We start from the raw sequence: 27,974 nt of genomic DNA, 5'->3' as shown, positions 1-27,974 counted from the left end.
GAGGTCATCGATCTGGTGTTTGTGAAATTCAGTTAATGGCCTTGAGGAGGGAAAGCCCAGGGGATCTTTCGGGTTGTGGTCTCCTGGCTAATGGTTTCCCCTACGAAAGATCAGCTGTTGATTTTGAAAGCAGTTACCCCTGCAGAGGGGCGCTCTGAAGGGCGAGGCCGTCTACCTGGTCCACTTGATGTGTTTATAGGGCGAGTGCTACCCAGGCCCCTGCGAGCCGCAGTTAGTTCTCAGCAAGCTCCGGCACCAGGCCCACTTTCAACTCTATTAGTCTGCCTCTCTGCAAACGCAATCACATTAAATACATTTTTAACCATAAAAAATGAAAACGTGGTATTGATTTAAAGTTCTCCGGATCAGCTCTCGCCTGACCCCGGTTCAGATCTATCATCCAAGCGCGGGACTGCGCAGAGCTCAGAGATGCGTGTGTTGGGCTCAGCGGGATCTGCTCTAGCTGCCGAGTGCTACTGCCAGCCAATCGGGACAGGTGGGAGCACAGGCTCCCTGGTTACTTGCCGGTAAGATTCATTACTCTGAGTCCTATTCTTCCTCGTTGCAGTCCTGGCACCGCGCGGCTTCCTGCCACCGGAGACATCCTTTCGTTAAGCAGAACTTCCCAGGGATTTTTTATTGGCCTCTAGGCAGCCTCTATGGGATATTCATGAGGCACAACCCTCAGTGAGGCGCCTCCTGTGCATTCCATGCACAACCCGGAGCAAAGGCTGGAAGTGGTGTAGAAGAAAGGAGGCGAAGGGACTGGGACGAGGAAGAGTAGGACTGGGGATAATGAAGAGTTAGGGCATTACTCATCCATTAATCCATAACTCTTCACTATTCCAAGCATCCCTGTAGCATTTATCAAGCATCAGCATGTTATGCGCAGGGGTTTTCTCAGCTTTTGCCAACGTTCACAGGCTCCCTATGCTCTATGTCAGGCATAGTGTGTGCTGCCCGCTCACACTCTGTGTACAGTATCTCTTTATGAAGGTTTACCAGCAGGATAAAGGTGGAAGTGTATTTATGCACAAAGATGGTTTACAGAAATCGAAATAAGCACTGGCATAACTGTCCATGTGCCTGCTGAAGGCCCCCCCTGTCGTTAGTTGCGAGGCGAGGGCTGAGGTTGATCATGTTCAAAGCGGAAATGACGCATGGTGGCAGGAAATCCCTGGCTTCATAAAGATGGCGGCTTTCTCCTTTCAGTGTATCGCCTGCTGGGAGAGGATTCTGTGACATAGGGAAGTTCAGCTAGAACAAAAGGGTTGCCTGAAAGTCCTACATGACTCATTGCCCCAGTCTTCGCTCATGACATCACATGCAGTCATCATTGATGATGTCATGCATGGCTTTCACTGATTCTCGTTGTCGGGGTCCCAATGCACATGTGTCCGTAGCATGTATCGTGGCCAGTGTTGCATTTACCCTGGCGGCTTGGGCAACTTGGTGCTCAGCACCGTTGGGGAACTACGTTTCCCATGAAGAAATCACTTCGGACTAGACCGATCACGTCCCGTGGCTCTGCCGACACCAGGAAACACTGCACCACAACGAAGTTCCTTTGTAAAGATACGCGTAGGAGCGTTCCGGTGCTGCTAAGTATGTGGCCTCTCGTTGTTGTGCACTTCCTTGCTGCTGTTCTGTCTCCACATTTCCGATCTTCATTTTCTACTGGATCCCTGCCTGATTGCCCTTGGACTTGATCTATCTGCTGATTTATTCGGACTGCCTGCATGGTTAACAGAACTTGGTCTGCTTCCTGGATTTTGTACTAGATCTGACATTCTTGGACTATTTTTCTGATTTTGGTTTATGGATTGCCTATTGGAGTTCCATGGGATTTCCTGGCCCTGAGATTGACTGTTTGATATTTGGCCCATTTTCTTTAGCTGCGCCCTCGTTCCGCTTGGGGTAAGGTCCCATGCGTGTCATGGACATGGTATAGCTTGCGCCCTCGTTCCGTACGAATTAGCTCCTGGACTTTCGTCATTGCGCTCTTTTGTCAACATGCGTCGGACGTGTTGCCTGGCCTCTGGACTTCCTGTCAACCAAGTAGGAGAATTCTTTTGGTATAGGTTAAACATCAGTTGTAGACCAAACTCGGGTAGGACAAGGGACCATTTGTGGGGAGGCGGTGGTAGGGTACAGGTTTTTAGGCATCCTCTGATTAGTGTCTCTTCTCTGGTTTTTCCTTGCAGCTGGTGGTGTGTGTTCTCTTGCCTTTTTCGCTTGAGCACCTGGCCTAGTGGTGTTATATTACATCCACAGGCTGCGCACTCAGGAGAAAAGTCACCCTCAGGAAGAGGAGACTCTTGTGCTCGCCTTGTGCACGCCGTGGGTTTGGATTTGGTTAGTGGTCAGGAGTGTTGGGGGAACTCAGGACTACAACACTCGTCCAGCCATCACTCATAACATGATGATTTTATCATGACATATTATTGTTAATAATAATATATTATCACTATATATTTTATACGGCAAACCTAGCTGGGGGGGTTACTGAGTGCCGTACAGATCATAGAGTGAAACATTGGTAGCAAAAATTGAACAATTCATCAAATAAACTTAAGAAATAATTATTAGAGTACACTATAAGGAGGGAGGAGTGCACTAGTTGAATGAAATCTAGGTTACACCAAGTTGTTATTGGTATAGCAAGTCTTCACTTCTTTCCTAAACTGAAGGAGACTTGGAGCAGGATGGCTTTCCAGAGGATTGGAGCATAGTATGTGAATGATATTTTTCTAGTTTTCTCCTTGTGAGGAAGTCCAGTTTCCAGTCTGGAGATGGTCTTACGGCTAGATGACTGCGTGCCAACTTATGGTTGTCGTTTGGCCATAAGATAGGCCTGTACACCGGGGGTGGTTGCCGTGTAGGTGAAGCATGCAGTTTTGAACCAGATGCGAGCCGGATGGGGAGCCCGTGTAATTCGTGCAAGGAAAGGGTTATGTGGTCACGTTTCTTATAGCACGTGATTATGTGAACAGAGGCATGGTGGGCCCCTTTAAGTGGGGGGCCGGTGAGCAGCTTTGAGCCCTGCGAGGAGGGCGGCGCCCCTGTTGATATGCAAGATTGCTAGGACCTGCACCACTATTCGAGAGTCCTTGAGAGAGAGGAAGGGCTTGATCTTGGGCATAGTGAAATCTGATACCAAGCCGTTTGAGCAATTTTCATGATGTGTTGTTGGAAGCCTTGAAACAGTTGTGCATGGGCGTGCTGTAAATAAAATATCCTATCATATCATATCAAGGAAAGATTGCTATCCACAATGAAGCCTTGGGGTTTTGGTGAGTTGAGGGTTGAACCCATCCAAGTGCATTTTGTCCAGCCACCTCTGAGAAGGTTCCTGCTTGAAGGGGTGGCACATGAGTACAGGTTTGGTCTTGGTGGGGTTAAGCTTTAAGTAGACACTTGACATCGATGTTTGAATGGTTTCAAGCCATTAGCGAAGGCAAGCAAGATCTTGTGGGCCCGTGACAAGTCAGAGTGTACCAGGTGCATGGGCAGATTGGGTAACCCATCATCAAGTTGATAAGGGCAAACTTCCTCAAGGTCTGGTTTGATATCTGACTACTGCCCCAGGAGCAACCCCTGACTCGTGGATAGGATTATTCAAAAAATACTTATCAAGACCCCTTTAGCAAAGCTCAATGCCTTAGCAAGTTAGCTAAAGGTAAGGTCCTGTTGGCGGGAAATCAAATACACTGGGAGGGGTTTGCAGAGGATGCTACTCTTCAAAGTACAGCCTTGTTCCAAGCTAATCAGAGTTGCATACAAATGTTTGTACTCTTATCATTTGATGTCCATTTTCTACCATTATCAGGAAACATAATGTGTCCCGTCCAGCGGAAAGGACCCATGTGGTAAGCTTAAATCTAGAGTGTGAATAGAATTGGACCAGTTTAATCCCACGTAGGTTTGTTAAGCTTCTAAAATTATTGCCACAGGTAGAGAAAATCAAAGATATCAAAAAGGAGTTATATGTATTAGAGGTTGACTTCAATGTAGAAAAGCAAGATGACAACACACCGATATGCTACCATATGCACCCCCTCTGACATGATGTATCACTGAAAGTGACAAAGAAAGATCTTTACTCACCACCACCTTGAGCTTGATACTATTCAGTTTTTTTGGCAGGTATATTACTATGTTGCTGCAAGTGCAGAAGTAGTGGGAACACTGCAAGCGCATTGGCCCTCAGACCTCCACTGTCTGTGGGTTGTAAATTCTTTATTCCAGTAGATGGTCTGCTGAGCTGTTTGATGAAAAAGGTGCAATAAAGGAAGAGATTGACACTACAATGAATATTCCAAGGAAACATGCGCTCACCTCAGCTTTTTTGATTTTGTGATAATGAAAATGAATGATGGGAGATCATACCACCCACATTTTCTCTGCTCACCCCATGAAATGCATAGTCGTGTGTACTCCGGGAGGACATAGCCTACAGGTGCTGTCTTCCCCTGTCATGTTCAGCTGGAATGTGACAGCCACGGGTACAGGAAAGTATCTCAAGAAGGAGAAAGGCACCCCTTCCTCCAGCCACGGGCAGCCACATTAAAATAGCAAAGGCTCCATGGATCTGCTTTCCTATTGTTTAGTCCGGCTGGTGGCAGTGCATACTAATGAGATATAACTGAGGCAAGCCTGGAAGGGGCTTGGTTGATGGACAGACAACAGGAAAGTAGGGTTAACACCCCTTTGGTATGCAATGTGCCAACTTGAAGATAGTTCCCTCCTCTCTGTATGAAAGGCAGTGAATGACATGCCTGGTTCCATCATTTACCGTAGGCACCCCTGAAGAGCAGAACCGTTTTAGTGGGGAGAAAAGTATGTGATTTGAGAGAGACAGGAAGTCTGCTCTCGGCACAAACTTCATGGGAGACCTGCGCTTTAATCAAGAGTCACAGAGGGCTCAGTTAACCAGAGAGACACTTTGATCTACAACAGACAGGAAAATGGGTGGGACTTAGGTATATGTTTTCACCCCTTACCTTTCCTGCTGCAGAACACTCTGGTCCTGACCTCATGCATAACAGAAGATTGTTTGTGGGGACCCAGGATTGGTTCATTAAAGTAGGCTTAGCCAGCACCAATCACTGGGGCCCATTTGGATTTAAAAGATGGTTGAACCCCTCACTTGGCAGATCATCCAATGACTTAAACAGGAGTAAGCAGAAGGACTCATTTGGACCTGGGCTGAAGGTATAGTCTATCTTCCACCAGTGAAGGAAGGCCAGGAGTTCCAAGAGGGAAGCAAGATCCCTCCCCTAAACATCTCCCAGGGAACAGAGGGAGATACCCGGATTCAGAGGACCCATCCAGCAGTTCCGGAACCGGTACGCAGTCAGCACACACCATGCCCTGCTAGGTTCTGCCAGCAAGCTTCCTAGGTGGGAAGTGCCGGAGAGTTTATGAACTGAGGACAAGGCTGTTGCCTGCAAACACTCTCCTAAGCTTTGGGCCATCTGCCTTGAAAGGATGACACAAACCCTGCAAAGAAGCTTGGAGGAGTGTCCCTACAAGCATCAACCAGCATCCATCTTTTAAGGACATTTTCGAGGCAGTCGAGGCCTTGAACGGTGATCGGCTGCACCACTTACTGTTGTCACGCCGCAGTGACCAGAGCCACCGAGACTCCTTGACCAGCGTTCCCAATCCACCAACTAGCACAGAGACAATGATTCTTGGCCATGAGCCGCCGTGGAGGCTAGCCTGCAACCGCTCATCCAGCCTCACTTTCCGAGCTGCCTACCGCCTGATACCCGAAGCTGTTTCCCACCTCAAGCTTTGTTTTAGGAGCTGCAAAGTGCCCTGGAACCGCCTCGATGCAGTCGAGCATCAAGAACTCCTTAAGCACCAGGTAGATTGTGGTTCTGAGACAGTTATGACTCTTTGCCCCTTGGTGCTGAAACCAAATAACCTTGAACAGTAAGACTGATTACTTTAACAACTGCCCTCCTGTCAGTATCCAGAGTCATCCCTTTCCTTCGTGAAACTGTCTGTCCTCTGTGTTCCTTTACAGGATGGGTTGTATTTTGTAGTGTGCTAGAACTGTCTGTGGTAGTAATAATAAAGTAGATATGTGTATACAACCATGACTGGACAGTCCCTTTCTATTATTGAGTAATAATTGTATTTTCGCTGTGTTACAACTAACCAATGATCCATGACCTTGCATAGATAAGCCTGCCGTTCCGTCGGCGTTGCCAAAATTGGACAAGGAGGTTTATAATTGACTTGTGTTCCAATCTGTTTGGATCCCTTCTGGTGCACTAGAGGTGCGGGGCTGATTGATGGTTTAGAAACCGATATTCATCCCTGGACCATTGGTGCATTATTGTACCAGAGCGAGGGACCAGTTCTAAAAGCTTTAAATAAAGTATTAATGTTTCCTCATTTTGGGATGCATGGTAGTGCAATGTTTTGGGGAGTGTGCGGGAAGGGAAAAAGTGAAATAAACTAACAAAGAAATTAGTAGATATATTAACAAACACAAGAAGAACATTTAATTTAGGCCACAGTAACACCATATCAGTGAAGCCCTTATGATATGTTTTGCTAAACCTAGCTTATCCAGTGCTAGTTTCCATAGTGCTATGCTTATAAAAGTAGAGCTGGAAAGAGCTCCCTTGCAGAAACTCCAGCAAATTGCCTGTTGGACGCATGAAACTACATAAACATGATCATGCGCTGAGATGCCCCTGTAGATTCCTATTACCCTCTTTCGAAGTACCCGTATGAAAAATGGGCAGAGGACAAATAGCACCTATGAAAGTGCCTGGCTGCAATTCATAAAATCAAAGATCACTTTGGGAAAATAAAAATGGGCAGGGATCTTTATATTTGATCAACTTGCCTGTGTCAAAAGTGTTGTATGCTTAACACACACAGTACATAATGCTCACTGGACTCCTCTAGTTTTCACAACACTCAACCTAAGATCAAACTGTTTGTAACCATGAACCATATACACTCATTCGATCAGGATGTGAGGATACAATGGCTAATACATCTGCCTCCATTGGGTTCTGAAGGCTATCGGGCTTCTTGTTCCCCAGATAATGTTTCCTCCGCCTTATCAGGGAGACCCACATAATTGTAGAAGAGGAGGCACTGGATTTCAGGGAAAGAACGTCTGTGCATATGTGTACGTGCTCACTTCTCAATGGAGAAACATAATCATATATTTAAGATTAACAGCTGAAAAGACCCTCTTAGTAAATACTGCGCTATGTTCTCTATATGTAGGAGAAAGGATCCACTTAAAGGCAAAGCTCTGTAATTGTCATAAGGATCTGAAAGAATTGCTAACAATTATTATCTCTGTCCCATGTTATATGTACCTGGACACCACAGTTTACATAAGACTTTAGCAGAGATCACTGTTCTTGATGATACAGATTTTAAACTTTAAACAATACTATTCTATTTAGCGTATCAACCGCCCAGGTGCCAAGTTGTTTGTCTCTGATGGGTTGTGGGGAGAGGGCCACGTTTTGAATGAGTAGCATTTACATTGTAGTGCCTTAAACACGCATGTTAGGCGGTGCCTTCCCAACTCACTGCAGCCGGTTCACTGCATTTGGTGGGTGGCCCTTTTACCACACTGTTTCTGCATTTTGTAGGGGGATGCAGTGTAATATGATATTTTAAATGGAATTTTGGGGTCGTGATGGGATGTAGAATGGGAGTATGTGGGCGCTTGCATCCATAAAAAATGGGCAAACATGTGGTTAAACGTCCATCACACGGAGTTGTCGCAGATCCGTGTTCTCGTCATGGGCTCAGTAAATCTCTCTCTTTCTTGAGCTCCAGCTGCACAGCCAGGTCCTTCTGGCTCATGGCCAATTTATTAGGCAGCTCGTTCTAGCCATCAATTGATGCCAAAGAAATCATGGCGCTAAATGGGCAGTCTCAGCGCATTCCAAACCTCCCCAACCCTTAAAACTGTCATTTGACCAACCACAAACGCCACAAGCGCACCAAGCATGCAGTCCAGGGTCAAGGCAAGGTCTGTCAACAAAGGTAGAAGAGTGCCAGGTCTGGTCTTTCACTTCACTAGGGAGGGCTTCTTCCTCAAACTGGGCTACCTGTGCCTCACCACCCCCAAAGCCCGGAGCTCCTAGGGAAGCCAGGTGTCGTGCACTTGGTGACCCACAGCTCTCCCTTCCTCCAACTCTTGCAAGGAAGAGAGCTGGAGCGGAACGGGCTCTTCTGGGGTACGGGGTGTGGTATTGTTTTCTTGGGTGCATGACAGCCTCTGGTATGCCCCTCACTGATCCCCAGCCTTGAGTTGTGACACTGTGAGGTCTTTCACTGCCCCACACTGATGTCCCTTAGACCCTCATTCTTTGCTCTCAGCCTCTCTTTCAAGGTCCACTCCTGGAGACGATGAAGATCACATTGTGTGACTTACCACCGGCAACCTTGATAGGATATGATAGGTTATTTATAATAATACCCAGAGGTTTCTAAGCACGGAACCGGGGATCGAACTTGTGATGCTCCATATCGTCTTGCTTCCAAGGCGAGCATGTTGCCCCTGAGCTATCCTCCCGATGAATTGAACACCAATAATGAATAACCCTCTTTTTTGCCATGTTGAGCAATTTGGTAGAAACTGTTCATAGGTCATACACTCGTAGTCACCGTAAAATGAGCTGTATCCCCTGCTAAATGGCTGCAAGGAGAAGGGTTGGATCGGTGGAGGGGATCAGAGAAAGGCACAGTACCATGACCATCTTCAATGCATGAGCACATCCCAGCTCATACAGCACATCCCAGCTCATACAAGTGCAATAGCCTTACATATAAGTGGATGGGGCGAGGATGCGCAACACCCATTCACAAAGGAATAACACATTCCCAGTTGTCTAAGTGCATTGGCTTGACCAAGGGTAAATGCAATGGAATGAATTCAAGAGTGCACCTATAAAGGGTTTGAGTGCTGGACCCACCATGATGGCAGCATCATGTCACTTAAGTTAGATTAAATGCCATAACGTGCCCTCACCCAAGCTATCTAGACCCTTGGATGGAAAAAAGGGAAGGCCGAAGTGGACAGGAAAAGCGGGTGCAGATTAGATGAACATCAAGTGTTGGGTAAGAATGAGGGCACACTAAGGGAGAACAAAGTGGTGGGTTGATAGTTTGGATGCAGGTGGATCCAGCTCGCCTAGTGAAGAGAAGCAATGCACACCTTGAAGGGCACTTCCAGGGGAGCCTGTTTCGACCATCAATGCTTTTAATTGGCTCAGACCATTGATAGATCTTAGAATTCCACACATAAGTCACAGATGCACGTCACACATTGCCAATCTCTGTTGCACACTTGGGAATCTGAAGGCAACCTCCATAATCCTTTTCCCCTCAATGGAAAAAGCACATGCTCTCCACTTACCCTGGCTTCTTCAGCAGTGTTCGAGTTAACCCCACATCAGGGCCACTTTCCACACAGCAGCCACTTAGTAGCTAGGCTCATTAAGATCCTACAAAAAAAGACAATAATTGATTACCAGAAAACAATGGCCACCACAAGCAGGGATTTTTCTTGGAGAGGACGTGGAGGAGATAACAAATCTATCACAGACAACACCACATATTTTATATGTTATGTTGCTTTATACGCAGCACCGCTGCCATTTGCAGGGTCTCCAGGCGCTCATATGATGTGGCGAATACTATAATGCATGAATTAAGAAGCATTATATCTATTTTATTTATTTATTTTGTTGCTTATATAGCGCGTCAAGCCCAAAGGCATCTGTGCACTTTTCTTAACATAAAGTTACAGTAGAAGTTACAATTGTTTCAATAGTTACATATATACAACAGTTCTCAACAGTGATAGATACAGTTCGTTGAGTGGTAATACTTACATTAATTCACAATTACAATATTTACAACATTGCATCGAAGAGTTCACAAGGAGTTGTGTTAGTTACTCAGACTTTGTGTAAAGAGGTATGTCTTCAATTGTTTGCGGAAAATCCAAAAAGATTCTTGTGCTCTAAGTTGGACAGGCAAGATATTCCACTGTTTGCTAGCAATCGTAGGAAAGCTGCTGCCCCCCGCTTTTTGGAGCTTGTATCCTGGCGTGGCGAGGAGGTGCAGGTAGGCTGCTCTTGTAGGCCTCATAGAATGAGGTTTTGATATTTTGTCTGCCAGGTATGCTGGGGCCGCCCGGTGAAGACGTTTGTGTGTCAGGGTGATTTTTTTTAACATGATCCGTTCTTTTACCGGGAGCCAATGAGCATTTTGTCTAGTTGAGGAGATATGTGCCAATCTGGGGATGTTAAGTGCCCCTCTAAGAGCGTTATTCTGCAGAACCTGAAGTTTTTGGATATTGTACCGGCATATAGGGCGTTGCAGTAGTCTAGTCGTGTCAGGACAAGCGCTCTGGCCAGCTTAATACAGCTCTCGGGTGACAAGAAGGGTCTGCAGGAATTAAAAAGTTTGCAGGTGTAGGTTGTAGATGACGTAGTCGCATTACGTTGTTTAGACAGTTTAAGTGACGAGTCCAAGTAAAAACGCAGGGCTTTTACCTCGTTAGATACTTTGATAGTGTTACCATCGATGTTGAAAGATTTGAAAGCATCATTTAATTTGGCTAGCCTGAGTTGGGAGCCTATGAGTAGCAACTCAGCCTTTTCATTGTTCAAGCACAACCCATGATGAGCCATCCAAGCTTGGATGGTTAGGTAAATGGCATTGAAAGTGGTGGTGCCTGTGACATGGTTCCTAGTGATAGGTATGAGGATTTGGGTGTTATCTGCATAATTAGTATAGGTATCAGCCTAATTATCAAGACGGTCAAAAGGGGTTTCGTAAAGATGTATAGTGTTGGAGATACACATGATCCTTGGGGTACTCCACATGAGACAACAGTTGGTGGTGCTTCAGCCTTGGGGGGAGAAGACTTTCATTGTTCTATCTGTTAAGAATGATTTTACCAATGAGTGGCATTAGGGGAGAAATGTGCTGCTGAGGCCAAGTGTTTGCATAAGATGTTATGGTTCACAAGTTCAAATGCAGCTGAGAGGTCAAGCAGGAGCAGGAAGGCTAACTTCCCTCTATCTCACAAGTCATTAATTTGGATTTTTAAGTCCAGGAGTGCTGTTTCCGTCCTGTGTCTTGGCTGGAAACCGGACTGTCATTACGCAAGTATATTGTTAGCTTCAAGATATTTCTGTATTTTAATGTATTTTAAATAAAAAGGCTACTGTAGTTATTGGGCGTTAGTTGGTAGGTATGTTTGGGTCGAGGGTGATTTTTTAATAGTGGTAATACCCATGCGTTCTTTAGTTACATAGGGACACAGTTATTTTTAAACGAAGCATTGATCAGGTTTGTGATGAACGGAGTGAGTTGAGGAGCACAGTCTTTAATGAATGTTGCCAGGCAAGGGTCACCCTGGCATCTTGAGGGTTTTAGAGTTGAGATGATTTGGAGGACTTCGGAGTTAGTGACCTTTGTAAATTCAAACTGTGGCACTTCATTGTTAGTTGGGAAGATAACAAGGTTGCTGGAATGTCCAGTAGGTTTAACTAAGGTTTTATTTTGCTTCATTTTTGGACTTGAGTAGTGTGATTTTCTCTTGGAGAGCATTTTAGATGTTCAGGCACCAGTTTGCGTCCTTGTTGACGATTTCCATTGGTGGAACCGGGGTGAACCCATAAACCTAGGGCCCTTTAAGACGAGGTAGCAATAGTTTGAGATGAATGGCGATGCATATGTTACTCAAACATCACTGATCAAACTGGCTCAGGAAGTTGGAAAAAATTGGTGCTGTTTTATTTGCAATTGTCTAAAACAGGGAGTTACAACGGACATCAACAGACGTTTCATCGATTTCTCTCAGCACATCTCATAAAAAACACAGCTTTTATAATCAAAACTTGTCATAAGTGACGTCACACTACGTGGCAAATTAGAAAACCCTACTTGGGGATGTGGTAGGATTACAGGGAACATTTAAGTATATGTTCCATACTGACGTGGGAAGTGATTGGGTTTCTACTGTCAGGTGGGCAACTAAACCCATCCATAGAGCAGATCATCTTTCGTGTCACTCTAATACTCAACACTTTATTGGTTATACAAACTATAGGGCTCTTTGATACATGGCTCTCGACCACTGATTTGGCACCTTTGCACCCTTCTGGAATATTCCACATGCTAGAAGCACGCAGGTTACCATACCAGGTGCAGGGAAGGTCAGCGTGATCATGCCTACCCTCCAATTAGCCCAACATCTATCATCACTCTTGCAGTCTGCCAGTCAATTAGGCTTTGAACTTGGCCTTGTAGAGGCTCTCTGTGCCTGAGAAATAAAGGGAGTATCTCTCTTGGTTTTGGTGTAGCTCGACCCAATGTCTATTTTTATCTGACCATGTGCCTGGGAGAGTGCCTTTTCAATCCTTTTGTAGCATTTTATTCTATTAAATGGTGGACTCTTGACGCCTTCAGTGTTTTTCCATTCCATTTCAAACAGAAGTTTGTTTCTTTCTCACGTTCATGTAACTACTGGATGGACACCCAGGCTCACGGTGGCCTCGTCTTCTTGGTGCTGGGCCAGCCAAGCCTTTCTTGAATTTCTCTCTCGCCATCAGTGATTTTCCAGCTGCGCCACACTGAAAACTCTTTCCAATCACTGAGTTTCAGCCTCTGTACATTCCTATGTATTATACATTGGCGCAGTGCTGCAAAACTATTCACTACATAGCCAGCCTTAAGATTACTTTGTCTACTTGTGTTACTGCGTCTGCACAAGTGTAAACTGATTTACATATTCTTCAGCGTTTCTGTAGCATGAGCATCTTCATCTCGAGCTCAAAATGTTGCTCATCTTTACCACTTCCTCTTCAGAGCTTATAGAACGTCTATGCTCATCTGCTTTGTGCATCTTTTCCAGGTGCGTCATCACCTGCTCCGCATGACGTCACCAGTCTCCTCTTTCACTCATTTTCACACTTCTTCAGAGACTTTGTCCAAAAGGCCATTATTTCTTCATGAATGCATATAAGGTTTTCTTAATGGATACCTTGTTTTCATGATTTTCTGTGGTACAGGCATCCTTACTGGTACTGCACGTGTTGCAATTTCCGGCTCCAACATATAGGCAGCATGGGGGCGGAGCTTTTAGTGGGGGTTCTTGACTCCACCTCCAGAGGGAATTCTAATTCTCTCAGGATTGAGAACAGTTCCTTAGTTTTTGAGTTAGCCCTACTGATTCTGTACAGCAAGCTTTTTGTTAGGAGGATTTGTTGTTTGTATTCCAAAGAAGCGCTGTTGAATTCCTGTTTATTTAGTTCAGTAGGAGATTGTTATGATGGTGGAAATGCATAGGAGAGACAAGGCCTCCCTGTCCTTGTCCTGTAGTCCTTTTTCATTTGTGTTCTGTATTGTTTTCTGCCCAGGAGTCCATGTGGGACTACTAGCAGTGCAGCTCTTCCTGTTTTTGGTTTGGTGTACAGACCCATGGGATACCCTTAGGGCATCCATGGGTGGGGGTGCAACCCTGTGCCCCTAGTGTATGTTATTGGGCACCTGTGTGTGGCCCACAGAGCATGGTATGGGTTGGTGGCAGCTCCATGCTGCATTTGACAGGTGCTCTGAGTAGCCTCCATTTTGGGCTACCCAGGACCTGGCATTGGAATCAGTTGATTCCTGGTAGGTAACAAGATGGCCCCTGTGGCCTCTTGCTTTCTATTGCCTGTTACCTTGTTTTCCCAAAGTCTTGGGAACCCCTGACTCTGTCCTTTCCCCCTGACTGGCTGTTGGGTGGGAGTTGCATATATGGCGTTGTTGTGAAGTCCAGGCAGACTGGCTGGAGCCTTCCCCCCAGTGAATGTATGTTGTGGGTACCCCCTGTCGGTGGGACCTGGATGAATGGAGTGTGTGACGAATATGCACTTCTTGTTGTGGCTGTCTGGTTTCTGGTGTTTGACACAATGACTGAGACAGCCCTGCCCAAAACTGGTATGAATGCAGTGTGGAGTGTTGAATGGCTGGGTACTTGTCCCAATACACATAACTTGTTGTGAGTGTCTGGAGAGAAGTGAAAGGCCTGCATGCACTATGCACCTGATTGGCTGCCTGCCTGCATGAATGCCCTTCTGACCGATTGGTTGTCTGCGTGTGACCCAGCAGAATGAATGGGAGATCAACTAGTATAACTGGGGGCCTCTCACTGCTAGAATTCCTGTTCAGAAGCTGAAGAGAAACTGGAGTTGAAACTGAAGCTTAACCTTGAAGCCCTGCTGGAAGAGAAGTCTTGCTGTTGCTCTACTTCGTCGATCTGAAAGCTGCTGTGCCTCCAAGGACTGACCCATAGAGGATCTGGCTACGCTCCCTCTTCCCGAGCTACGAGGGACCATCGTGCATCCGCTGATCTTTGCCAAAGCTCCCTGGTAGACAGACCTATAACAGGCTGCCGACCGGAGATGGGGACCGCCGCAGAATCACAAGGAGAAGCGCCCGGACACTGTTGTCCATCACGGTCGATGACCGCCGCCGCCGACCGGAGCCGCCGTGCTCCCTTTGCCTAAGTAACATTTGATCCAAGGACGCTCTCGCCTGCACCATCGACTGCTTTGTCCCGCCGGAGGAAGTTGAGGCCACTGACGCGCCGAGGAGCATCCGCCAGTCGGTTTCCCGCCACCTGATGACCGTAGAGACACCAGACGACTCGACGCCCTTGTTGGGCCACAGTTCTTCACAATCTCTTTGCGGTCCTGAACTATTGTCACTGGGGTGCCCCGCAAGCCTCGTCCTTGCAGGATGCCAACGCTCTGTCGTTGACGAGCACTGCTAGGAATGAAGCTGCCACCTCACCGTCATTCAACCCTTTTTTCTCGTGGGATCGCAACAATCCGTGGCTCCTGCCTTAAAGGGAGCCGTTCAAGAAGGATCATTTGACGACCCGACGACAAACTCTGCTATTCCAGGTAAATTGGGGTTGAAGAACTATTTTAGAAGGAAATAAGAATTCTAGAACGATACATGGACTGGGCTTGTGGTATACCTTTACCTTAGAGATTGCCCAGGTGGGGGGATCTCCACACAGAACTGTGTCTAGTGGTCGGGGCCAGTATTCTGCCAATTGTTCTAACCAACTGCTTTCCTCCTATGTCTATTGTTGGTTACCTCTATTAATTGACTTGTGTGACATTTAACCAGAGTACAGTTGATGCACTTTAAAGGAATCTAATAATAATTGTGGTACCACTTAGAACTGTATATATATTTGCCATTGTAGATTCACTAAGCACAAAGTGAGTTATTGTGACTGTGTACATAACCTTGAACTTAATTATATAAAGACTGTGTTTTAACTAATACAGTGTGTGGACATTCCTTTGTGGGGGCTTGGGGACCACACTGTACTTAAAGGGGTAGTCCAGCTAAAAAATGTATTTAAAAAATAGATAGGCAACATTAAAAAAAAAAAATACTAGCACTTTTTCTTTTAAACTTCCTATGTAAAATTTTGAGCTATTCAAGGTCAAAATTCACAAAAGCAAGCACATGGGCGCATCCATTTTGTGAAATGGATGCCCACCTGTGCTGGCTTTTGCTTTTGCGGCACTAATGAAGGAAAAGCCAGCCAGCTGTAGTAAACAAAAGCTACCGCTGGGTGGCTTTTCCTTCATTGGTGCTGTACGCGGAGGACGGGGACCGGAGACCAGAGCAGGGAAGCTGCAGCTGAATCTCGGTAAGTGCTATTTATTTTTTTTAAAAAATAAGCACTAGCTGCGTTTTTTTTCAGTTTTCCAGGCTGGAGGAGCTTTAAAAACGTTGTATTTATGTTTGCGGTCGCTTTTGAAGCTACCGCACACATAAATACAACGTTATTGCGTTTGAAAACGCTGCGGTTTTTCTTTCCAAGTTTCTCAGGCTCCTCCAGCTCAGAGGAGCCTGAGAAACTCGGAAAGAAAAACCGCAGTGTTTTCAAACACAACCGCGTTGTGTTTCTGCCTGCTGTGGCTATCACTTTGGGTCTCCGGTGCTCCCCTAGGGGAGCACCGGAGACCCAAAGTGAAAGCCAAGGCAGGCAGAAACACAACGCGGTTGTGTTTACATGCCGCAGTGTTTCTGCCTACAGCTGATTTCCCATTTGGGGATCTCGGGCTCCCCACGGGGGGCCCGAGAGCCCCAAATGGGAAATGCTAAATGCTGTAGTGTTTCTGCCTAAATCTGATTTCCCATTTGGGGCTCTCAGGCTCCCCATGGGGGGCCCGAGAGCCCCAAATGGGAAATGCTAAATGCTGCAGTGTTTCTGCCTAAATCTGCTTTCCCATTTGGGGTTCTCGGGCTCCCCGTGGGGATCCCGAGAGCCCCAAATGGGAAATCAGCTGTAGGCAGAAACACTGCGGCATGTAAACACAACCGCGTTTTTCGGTTGCGTTTTTTCTTTCCAAGTTTCTCAGGCTCCTCCGGCTCGGAGGAGCCTGAGAAACTCGGAAAGAAAAACCGCAGCGTTTTCAAACACAACTGCGTTGTGTTTCTGCCTGCTGTGGCTATCACTTTGGGTCTCCGGTGCTCCCCCGTGGGGAGCCCGAGAGCCCCAAATGGGAAAGCAGATTTGGGCAGAAACACAACCGCGTTGCGTTTCTGCCTGCCTTGGCTTTCACTTTGGGTCTCCGGTGCTCCCCGGGAGACCCAAAGTGATAGCCACAGCAGGCAGAAACACAACGTGGTTGTGTTTGAAAACGCTGCGGTTTTTCTTTCCGAGTTTCTCAGGCTCCTCCGTTGTATTTATGTGTGCGGTAGCTTCAAAAGCGACCGCAAACATAAATACAACGTTTTTAAAGCTGCGGTTTTATTTCTAAGTTTTCTGGGCTCCTCCAGCCCGGAAAACGTAGAAACAAAACCGCAGCTAGTGCTTATTTTAAAAAAAAAATAAATAGCACTTACCGAGATTCAGCTGCAGCTTTCCTGATCTGGTCTCCGGTCCCCGTCCTCCGCGTACAGCACCAATGAAGGAAAAGCCACCCAGCGGTAGCTTTTGTTTACTACAGCTGGCTGGCTTTTCCTTCATTAGTGCCGCAAAAGCAAAAGCCAGCACAGGTGGGCATCCATTTCACAAAATGGATGCGCCCATGTGCTTGCTTTTGCGAATTTTGAGCTTGAATAGCTCGAAATTTTACATGGGAAGTTTAAAAAAAAAGTGCTAGTATTTTTTTTTAATGTTGCCTATCTATTTTTTAAATAAAATTTTTAGCTGGACTACCCCTTTAAGAACCAGCATGCATCACCTCCTGAGAAGGCGTTGATTGCTCGACTATGTTACCAATAATAGAGAATCTTGGCTTGGGTCCTCCTTGCCTCTCCTCTACCATATAGAAAGCAGAAGCAGACACCCCCCTGCAGTTTTTACAATTGTTTCCAATGAGATTCTGCTTTTCTTTTGGCATTTCTTAATGCTTTTAAGGTAGGAGTGAACCACCCATTTATGTGGGCTGGTTGTTTGGCTTTGCGTAGGGCAAGGGGCGCTAATTAGTCTATGGCTGCCAATATTGTTTTGTTGTATTGTTTAGCCATTATTGTTGGATCTGAGTTGTCAGAGTTTTGTAATGTTAAAATGGGTTAAATCAATGGAAGTAGATTATTGGCTATGATGTTTTGATTATTTCTTGACGGGGCAGCCGGAGCTAGCTGTAGGCCGTTGGTGCGGCTGATCAGGTTATCGATATTGAATGTTATAAGATGGTGGTCAAACCATGGACAAGGAGAGTTCGAAGTTATGGTCGAATTTCAGTTGATAGCAACTAGCCAGTCAAGGATATGGCCTTTCACGTGTGTAGGATTCTGGATCTGGTGCGAGAGGTAGAGTGCACGACTTTGGCGGTAACCCTTAAATCCGGCGGTAGCGCTATTACCGCCGGATTTAAGGGTCCGCCAAATCAGGACTTTGGCGGATTTCGCCCCAGCTCTGAGCTGGGGGGGAAATCCGCTGAAAATTCACGCTATTACCGCCGGCGGGAAATCCGCCGGCAGTAAGAGCGTGAAAATTCCCCATTGAGCCCAATGGGGAATGGGGCATTCCCGAATGGGCTCAATGGGGAATGGGGATTAACATTACCGCCAAACTCGTGATTCGGTGCTATTAGTGCCGGGGAGTTCGGCGGTAGGGCTGATACCGCCGACAGTAATACCACCGGCGTTACCGCCAAAGTCGTGATCAGGCCCATACTGTTGGCCAGGGATAGAGCGTTTTTGTCTAGTGGGTCAATGAGACCTAATTTGAGATCACCCAATATGATGGTTTGTGATTTTGGTTTAGCGTTGGTCGATAGGATTTGGGTTACGGGTTACATCATTCTCAAAGGTGAGTATAGGCCCTGGAGGTCTGTAGATGAGGTGGATATTCAATGTGGCAGTTGCAGACAGTTACATTTTTACAGAGAGTAGTTCTCCTGATTCGATAGGATTGATAGGTGTTTCTCTCATGTTTAAAGAGGTTTTAGCAATGATGGCTACACCTCCGCCTTTGGCTGAGGGTCTGTCCATCCTGCAGATGGAGTAGTTATCTGTACTGTAGTTACACATTATTAGGCCCTTAAGGTGTTCGGACTACAACTCCCATGTTCTTTCAGCATTGATTTTTGGTATATATTAAGTGGCACTGTTGCATGCAAGACCATTGAGTATTTAAGATTGAGAAATAATTTTGACATGGGCAGCAGACGCGAAGTTACACAAAGGCACCCACAAATGTGAATTCTGAATGAGAAATATGAATGTGAGTTTCTAATATATGTATATTGCAGGGCGGTGGTCACTTCCCTGAAATTAAGGGGAGTCGGACTCCCATGGAAAACCTGAAAAAACAAATTGCAAATAGCCATTGACTCGTGTGACGGATTTGGTCAAAATTGTTAAGATAACTAGGTATGCCCGGCCCCCCCAGACTGCACATTGTAGGAAATATTTGTTTAAAAATAAAAAAGCGATTAAGAAAAAAACAAAAAAAAAGAAGTTGTGATCTAGTCCCTATTCATTTTCCCACGGATCATAAGCCACTTTTTGCCAGATTGCACAGCCCAAACCACCAGATGAATTTGGACCAGGTGCAAAACAAAATGGGCACAAAGCATTGACTCAAGGCCCTTTCATGGTTTGTGGTTATTCCGTCCAGTAGCTTTTTAAATATTTGATGGAGAAGAAGGGGGTGCCCCAAAAAATAGCTACATCTTGGGTAAATTGCCAAGAAACCAGGTGTTCATAAATGAAACAGCTGCCATCTTTTGTTTGCTTGATGCGAGAGATAGCCACGGCTATAACCTCAGTTAGCTGACAACGAAACAGAAGGAAAATGCCATTTCCAGATGAAAAATCAGGGAAATACCTTCAGGGTAGAGGTTGTGGTGTGGGGAGGGGAGGGGTGGAATAGGACACCAAGTTAAATTTGGGAGTTGGAGGAGGCGAAGGGACTGAGTTTGCAACATGGAGCTATTCTGTAACCTCGGCTATCCGATAGAGTAGCCGCAAATAGCCGACATTTCATTGCAAACTGTATCACAGAAACAGCATGTGCTGAGGGGGGAATAGGTGAGGGCAGGGGAGGTGAGGAGGCTATCAGAGGAGTGGGTGGAGTAGGCACAGAAGTGGGGGGCACTTGGTGTGGGTCTGGGATGGCCTGAAAGTATTTTTTTCTTCCCTGTTTTTCCCGATAACCGCAGGTACAAGGACTACAAAAGAATAACCATGGGTATTTGTAGTTCATAGCTGCAGTTATGGAACAAAGTGAAAATATATAAATATATTTTTGCAGCTACGGTGACATTGGGGGTGAACAATCTTTGTCACTCCCATCCATGCAGTAACCTGGATTGACCCTGCTTAGCTTCAAAGCTAGGAAAGGGCCAGCAACCTCAGGCCGTAACCACAATGTACCTTGTGCTGTAGATGTTCTTGGTGCTTGTCAGGGTCGAGTCAGCTTCAGGGCACTTTCCAGGCTTCTGTGACAGAGTTTAAGATGGAAGTCAGCTGCAGGTATCAGACGATAGGCGGCTCAGGAATCGTTGTCTCGGTGCTGGTCGGCAGTTCTGAAGCACTAGTCGAGACGCCTGGGATGTCTTTAAGCAACTGCGACTTCACAATGGTCAGCGTTGCAGTCGGTTTCAGCTTGAAGAAATTGACTGGCTCGAAAATTTCCTTTAAGGCAGACGTCGGTAGATGCTTGTCGAGGCACTTCAGCTCACTGTCATTGATACTGAGGGACGGAGCTGGCTTCAGGTTGACACAGTTATATGAAAGGTTTTTGGGTTTCCTGTCCCCTTTGTTAACCTCTGCAGCCAGGCACCATATGGGCCTATTTGAAGCACCCTCTATAGGTATGCTAATTGCAGCCACCCGCTGCAGGTACCAGCAAAAAAGCAGGGAAGTTCCATGGAGCTTTTGTTAATCGGGATGGCCATGGCAGAAGGAAGCTTGGTCTTCCCCCTCCCTGAAGATGACATAGTGTACTCATGGCTGTCACATTCCAACTAAATTTGACACAGCGTACTGTGCCTGTAGAATGTGTCCACCCAGAATACATGGGTCAAAGTGTTTGTCGTGGTATGAGCATAGGCAAATGTGTATGGATTAGCCTCAAACATTTTCCTGAGGTTGGTCTACCATAATTCCACTTTATTCAAAGTTTCAAAAAGCCAAGGCGAGCGCACACCCACCATGTGGATGGTCGAATTCCTCACAGTCACACTAAAGCAGCAGCATTCCAGCTCACTGAATGTGCCCATCTCTATCAGACACTTACTTTGCAAGCTCAGAAAGAATCAAAGTACACCCATCATCCTCCCACTTCTAGACCTGATTACGTTCATGTGGGTAAGGTATTTCGATTGATTTCTTTCATGATGACAAGTGCACGTTTGAAATTATCAGGGACAACTCCTCCCCCTTTTATATTCACCAGCACTTACTTTCCACTAGGAATTCATGATGAGTTTCAAAATGTAATCTCATTTCACAATTTCTGCCTTACAGATAATCTGGTTGTCAACCCTTTACTAAATCTGTTTAGAACCAATGGAGTAAGATTATCTTAAAATTTCAGATATAAATTCACCTTCAATCTCATCATGGTTTATATATGTTTCATGAGGAAGCTTATATTCATTATGAGTTTTTGGATTGTGCTTTTCTCCCCAGTGATTAGATGGCTTGCAACAAATCGACCCTATTAAATGCAATGGAAAAGGTTGAATATCCAACTGGAAACATTCCCCTATACAGATTAAATCTAGTTTCCTTCTCCTCTTTAACAAAGTGACCGTCCATTTAAAAATATATATATATACACCTTGTAGGAAAGATAGTCTGAACCTCCAAGAAAAAGATGGAGCAGTCAAAGATCAATAACTGTAAAAGGCTATCATCTCATTTTAACCTCCTAAATTTTGCTTATGGTTGGAGGTTTTCAATTGCAGATTTTTTACAGGAAGGTAAGACTATCTTTTCTCTAAAGAAGGCTAGGAGTATTTTTATTGACTGTCCGAGTTTGAAATTTCCTGTGAGTCAACCGTGGTAATTGTCTGATGAATTCGTGTTGACCTCCACCTATGCCCAAAACCAGGTCATCAACAGAATTCAGCTGAAATGATATTTAGCACTGAGATCATTAAGCAATTCAGTTACAACAAATTGCAAAGTAATAGTTGTCAGAATTTGATATTACAATAATTAACAAATAGAAGTGTCCGAGGTTAGTAATTAAGGACTTAGTTTAAGTTATGTGAGGTATGAAGTGGAGTTTCACTGGGTTCAATATTGCGTCAAATGCTTTTTAACACATTCTGAATGGTTTATAGATGACTGTGAAGAGCGATCTGGCAGTCTTTGCTGATTATGAAAAACTATGTAGGATCGTCAATCTAGAACAGGAAACATTAATCATACAAGGGATCTGAAGCCATTTCAAATATGAGGATGTTTCAGGTAGATAAGGGTTAATGTCTATAAGTGCAGGGTGAGGCATGCAGGCCACATTAATTCTGTACAAAGTACAAATAAATAGGGTGATGTTGAAGTACAAGATGTTACATTTATGAGTCAATAACAAGATTTGGAGGTGTTCTTCACAAACAAGTTATACATGAATGCGCAATGTCCTGTTGTGGCTGGTAAGCAGAGAATATATTATCTTGCATTAAATAGGCCACAGGCAGTAGGGCTAGAAAATGCACTTTAATATGCACAATAATCTAGCAAGGTCATATCTAGAAAAATGTGCATAGTTTGGGTAACAAATGATGTTTAATATTGGCTAGCAATGGATAGTAAGAGTAACTACTATCTTGTGTTATCAAAATATGTGTGGGACTGGAGTCCAATTAGAGGTCTAATGGGCTCGATGATATGACATCTTCCTGGTAAGTACCCAAGCCAGACAATTTCGGACCAAAGCCCATGGCCGTTGGAGAGTTGCAAGGACTTTGACAAGGAGGAAAACCAGGGCTTTAAATAATGATGATTAAGGGCAAGTAATTTCTACAGTATGTTCATGTTTCTCTTCCGTGTCCTGATCTTTACTGTAGGAGAGAATACCCAAGAAGATTGCACATTGAATAGCATAGAAATATTAAACAAGTGACTAAGGAAATGTAACAACACTCTGAAAAACCCTTTGAAACACCAGAGAATTGAGATACAATTGTTGGGAGTATAAAAACATGCTGAAAAACTGGTCATCTATCACAACTCAACCGCAGGGACATGAATGACCATCAACTAGGCAGCAGGCTGCTCTCTGCTCATACACCATCATGAATGGCAGAGAACAGAGGATCCAGATCGCATGCCGTTGATACATGGCATCGGTTTTCTGCCTGATCCCACTCTGGATCCTTAATCTAGAGAAGCTTGGAAATAGCAGCTGGCTGCTTATGAATTAATAGAGCATTGACATTCCACCACTTCCATCCACCCTGTGCGTGTGAACCTGGTCCATTGGCACCTGCCAAAAAGAACAGTGCGGTCCGAACATGTAGACGACAGCCTCTCAGAAGATGATATAGGGCCTGCTAGCACTTTCAAAATGGCATTGATGTATGAAGAGAAAATAAGAAGGTTCTCTAGTGATTGTCACACGGGGTGGAATTGACGCAGATTGCGGGACACCTACATCCTGCAATGAAACGGAACCTAAGGAACAACAATGGGACATGTTGGCATGTTGAGGATGACTTTATGGAAACGTCCTGAGGGTGTGATTGCAGTGGTATGCCTCCTTTACTTCGCACAGATAACTCCCCCCTACACTTAGTAAGTCTACCTACACTTTGCCAGACATGTACGTTGTCAGACATTTACTTCTACATGCCTTTACCTCATCTGCATCCTCACAGGCAATGCATGTGGTTAAGGTCAGCTAAAGGTTAGGGTTGGGGTCAAGGTGTGGCTGCGGGTAGAATATGAGGTCAAAAGAGGGGGGCACAGTGGTTTTACCCATGTAACATGGAGGTGAATGCTAGGGGGGAGTGAAAGACAGGAGAAGTAAAGGCATGAAGAAGTAAGTGTGACTCAGTGAATGTATGGCAAAGTGCAGATCTGGAGAATAATGATGGTTGCATAATTCCCAGTTGCGGAGCAGAACAAACCCCTCCACCAGTGTGCTGGCCACCACCCCAATATCACTGCTGAAGGAGGAGTCGTGGACTAGTCAATGATCTAGGTAAGAATGCCAGGTGACCCTGATGCCATGGGGAAGCCATGACCTTTATGGAGACCGAATGGTCTGATTTTACTGGCATCCTAAGCTGCATCCCGAGGAAACTGTTGCTAGGCTGGCAAAATAAGAACATGCAGTTAAATAAATTAAAAGCATGAAATGTATATGCAGGTATGACTACTGCATTCCAGGGGACAGGGAAAGCCACCTGGCTTGCCAACAGACACAAATGTGCCGTAGGGTCTCCTTGCTGATCCGTCATCACAGACCGTGCATAGCCCAGTGTCCCATTCTACTACCGCAACACAGATAAGGCCTTCATTTTACAACAAAAACACTGAACACTCCTGAGAAGGTCATCTCTCTTTTCTGTAACCATGGGGGTTCACATTATTCCAGAGACTAGAACACCCAATACCAAAGGCCCATTGGCTCACATCCAAGACCCTAGTTTCATGATAACATTTGAGATGGAATTGCCACTGACTTCAGAAAGTAAAACGTGACTACCAACAGGGCATCCTGAAAGATCTGCTCGGCACAGTCCGAAATTAAGTGATTGATTGGCTAGAGGGTGTTTGATGAAAGTCCTGGCCTGGCAAGGTGCCCGATTTGGTCGTCTGCAGCTGTCAACATGGGCACTGGAATGTCTGACGCTGAAGTCAAGCTACAAGAAATGGAACGTTTTAAATTCAAGCTGAAGGAAAAAAATCTGATTCATCACCCCTGTAATCCCTTTTACAAACAGCTGCTGACCAAAAAAGGTGAGCTTTAAGTGACTTTTGTGTTGGCGGACATTAGCTTTACTGTCTCTGATCGGTTCCATGTGATAATATCGCCGCAGAAATATCGCCATACAAAAATGTTGCCATATTTTTGCGGCGATATTACCCCATGGAACCTGCAGGGGACACCCCCGCAACTCCCATATATTTTAGAAGGGAGCGGGGGACACCCCTCAATCCATTTACCTCATAAATTATCCCCACCAAAAATATTGCCTATGGCCGTTCCCGAGGACCATATGTACGGCGATATTTTTGGTGGGGATAATATTACCTGATACCCTCTAATCCATGCATGGCACCTCTTTGCCACACTGCATGGCATATTATTTATTTATTTATTTATTTATTTATTACATTTGTTACTCGCCCAGACCCGAAGGTATCACGGCGAAAAGTACAGGCGAGATATATACATTGTTACAGTTACAGTCATATAACCACATTTTATGCTATGTTACAGTTACAGTATAGTCAACTTTCTTATATTTTCTTCCAGTTGGTCAAAGTAGTGGGTCACAATTCGTTTTAAGGCACTAGATGAAAGTCTAAAAGAGACCGCTAGACAATCATGTGAGCAAAGGAGGTACATTGGTATTTCTGTCCAGTTAAAAAGCGGAGAGTCAGGACATCTTGGTGCTGGAGTGGAATGGGAATAGCTGAGGTTAATATTTGTTGAATAACCAGGTTTTCAGCACTTTTTTGAATCCTAGTAGGGTGTCCTCATTTTTAATACTGATAGGTAAAGCATTCCAGTGCGATGGGGATAGGACTTTGAAGCTACTCCCACCTGCTCTCCTGTATTTATATTGGGGTACTTCCAAAAGGGCCAGTTTATTTTGATCCTGCAGGAGCTTTTTTTCTTGATGGCGTTGGTGAGGTAGCTAGGTGCTTTGTTTGTGATGCATTTATAGACAACACTAAGGGCCTCATTAGGACCCAGGCGGTAAGGGGTTTACGGCGGCGTAAACAGCGCCGACCCTTACCGCCTGATTCCGAGGTCCCTTAGCGCCATGGAGGATTTAACACCTGCTTTGCAGGTGTTAAAATCCATGGCGCTAAGGGACCTTGTTGTTAATTACGCCACCGTAATTTACGGTGGCGTAATTAACGCCTTCCCCACTCCCATTATGCCCTATGGGGCAAAAATGGGAATGGGGAAGGGTAAATGGGTTAATGGGGACTTACCGCCCCGCCAACCTCGGAATGGGGCGGTAAGTCCGCCAACCACCATGGCGTAAACATAGTTTACGCCATGGTGGTAAAGGTACGACCCAGGCGGTAACTTACCGCCTGGGTCGTAATGAGGCCCTGAGTGTTTTGAAGATGATTCTGGCTTCAATTGGCAGCCAATGGTTTTCTCTCCTAATACTGGATATGTGTTCGGATTTCTTGATGCCTAAAGCCGCTCTAAGGGCTTTGTTTTGAAGTAATTGAATCTTATTGATATTAGTCTTGGATGTTCCAAAAAAGAGGATGTTGCAATAGTCTAGTTTCGTTAAGATCAGCGATCTGGCCAGAGTAATACAATTAGCGGGCATAAGAAATTGGCGGCTGAGTGCAATTAGTTTAGCTGTATAGGCTGTGGAGGAAGAGAGGGGTGATATTTGTTTGTGCATGGTGAGTTTAGCATCTATATATACTCCAAGAGTTTTGACTTGCTTGAGTACTGGGATCTGTGTACCGTCAATGTTGATATGTGAGTAGTCGGGATGGAGGGTACTTATTCTTTTTTGAGAGCCCATAATGAGAACCTCTGTTTTCTCGTTGTTGAGGCAAAGGCTGTTTGGGCCATCCAATTTTGAATTATGGCGTATACTCTGTTGATGGTGAAAGTGTCTTGGGTGTAGTCACCTCTGATGGGGATAAGGATCTGGGTGTCATCTGCGAAATAAGTGTAGATGACACCCATGTCATCAAGGGCCGAGAATAGGAGTTTGGTATATGCATTGTAGAGAGTGGGGGAAAGGCAGGATCCCTGGGGGACTCCTATGGGGACTACTATAGGGTCAGCTGAATAATTTCTGATGGCAACCCTGGATGTATGGTCCGAAAGGATTTGATCCAAAGAGTAGCGCTGTTTGAGAAGTTAAAGCCTTTTTTAGTGTGTCACATAGTTTGTCATGGTCTACCGGGTTGAATGCTGCTGATAGGTCCAGTAGCAATAGGGTGGCTAGTTTGCCTGAGTCTCTGATAGTGTCCAATTCGATTTTGAGGTCCAAGAGAGCCGTCTCAGTACTGTGGTTGGGCCTAAAGCCAGATTGTCTAGCTCCTAGTAGGTTGTTTTGTTCAAGGTGGGTTTGTATTTGGTTGTAGGCTATTTTGTCAATGATTTTCAGTAATAAGGGGACCGTCGTTATGGGCCGGTAATTCGTGGGTGCTAGTGGACCTAGTGTGTTTTTTTTTTAGTAGTGGGGTGACCCAAGCCGCTTTAATACTGACTGGGACTAGATTGGAGTTGAAAGAGGCATTCACAAAGTTAGTAATTATAGGTGTGAGGTTAGGGGCGCATCATTTGATTAGGTGGGCTGGAAAGCTATCTCCTTTACAGTTTGAAGCTTTGAGTTTGGTTATGGTCTTAAGCACTGCATCCTGGGAGACTGGGGTGAAATTAAAGAGAGGGGTGGTATCGTCTATGTTCATGGTGATTTGGTTGGACATAGTGTGTTTGTCGGATAGGAGGTTTCTTTTAGAAATTATTTTATTTTGTAATAGTTTAATTTTTGTGGCCAGAGCATCTTTGATGGTGGTACACCATTCTTTACTTGGTTGGACAGATAGGGATCGGATTCTCTAACTCCTTAAGTATGGTGAATAGTTCTTTAGAATCTGAAGATGCATTTCTAATTCTGGTATTGAAGGCATTTGCTTTATGGGAAATGATGGCTGTTTTGTAAATTTTATTGGCAGCGTTGCAGGCTTCCATGGTTTTTAGAGTGTGGGTTTTATTTAACTGGTGTTCAAGCAATCTTTTAGTTTGTCTAAGAGAGACTAATTCCTCATTAGACCAAAAGGAGGATTTTTTTTCTTTGCGTTTGGTTTTGTTGACACAAGGTGCTAGGGTATCAATTGTGCTAGTGAGGCATTTATGGTAAATGTCAGCCAGGGCACAGGGGTTTTCGTTATTGATCTTTTTGTTGTTAAGGGTGTTGGCTAATAGTGGGTTGAGGTTTTCTGCTGAGAGTTTACGGATATTTCTTGTTACGTACGATTCTGTTATGCTGGTTTTAGGTAGGTCTGGTTCATTACACAGAATTGAGAAATGTATGCTGTGATGATCTGACCAAGATACCAAGTTAATGGAATCTATGGATACTAAGGTGTTAAGTGGTTGTATCCAATCTAATATTCTCCCTTTTGTGTGGATAGGGGTGTTCACGAGTTGTGAGAATGCCATGTCTTTGAGTGCACTGTGTAGTGCTTCTGCTTTGTGGTCTTGGGTATAATCCTAGATTTAAGTTCCCCAGGACTATACATTTTGTGTTAGGTTTGAAAAGTGG

The 27,974-nt window shown here is 45.1% G+C and overlaps 1 protein-coding gene across 3 annotated transcripts in view; it reads right to left on the bottom strand.

Moving 5' to 3' along the window:
• CASZ1 (castor zinc finger 1) overlaps positions 1-27,974 on the bottom strand; it is a 1,374,833-nt gene that overhangs the window by 654,649 nt on the left and 692,210 nt on the right. For all 3 annotated transcript variants that reach the window (XM_069609955.1, XM_069609956.1, XM_069609957.1), the window contains exon 4: positions 9,413-9,500. The gene's annotated coding sequence lies outside the window, so the exon portion shown is untranslated. The remainder of the gene's footprint in view (positions 1-9,412; positions 9,501-27,974) is intronic.

Source organism: Ambystoma mexicanum, chromosome 8 (assembly GCF_040938575.1).
Source record: "Ambystoma mexicanum isolate Mex_15411 chromosome 8, UKY_AmexF1_1, whole genome shotgun sequence".
Taxonomy (NCBI): domain Eukaryota; kingdom Metazoa; phylum Chordata; class Amphibia; order Caudata; family Ambystomatidae; genus Ambystoma; species Ambystoma mexicanum.
The sequence above is the reverse complement of the archived record's forward strand: the minus strand, read 5'-3'. Positions and strand labels throughout refer to the sequence as shown.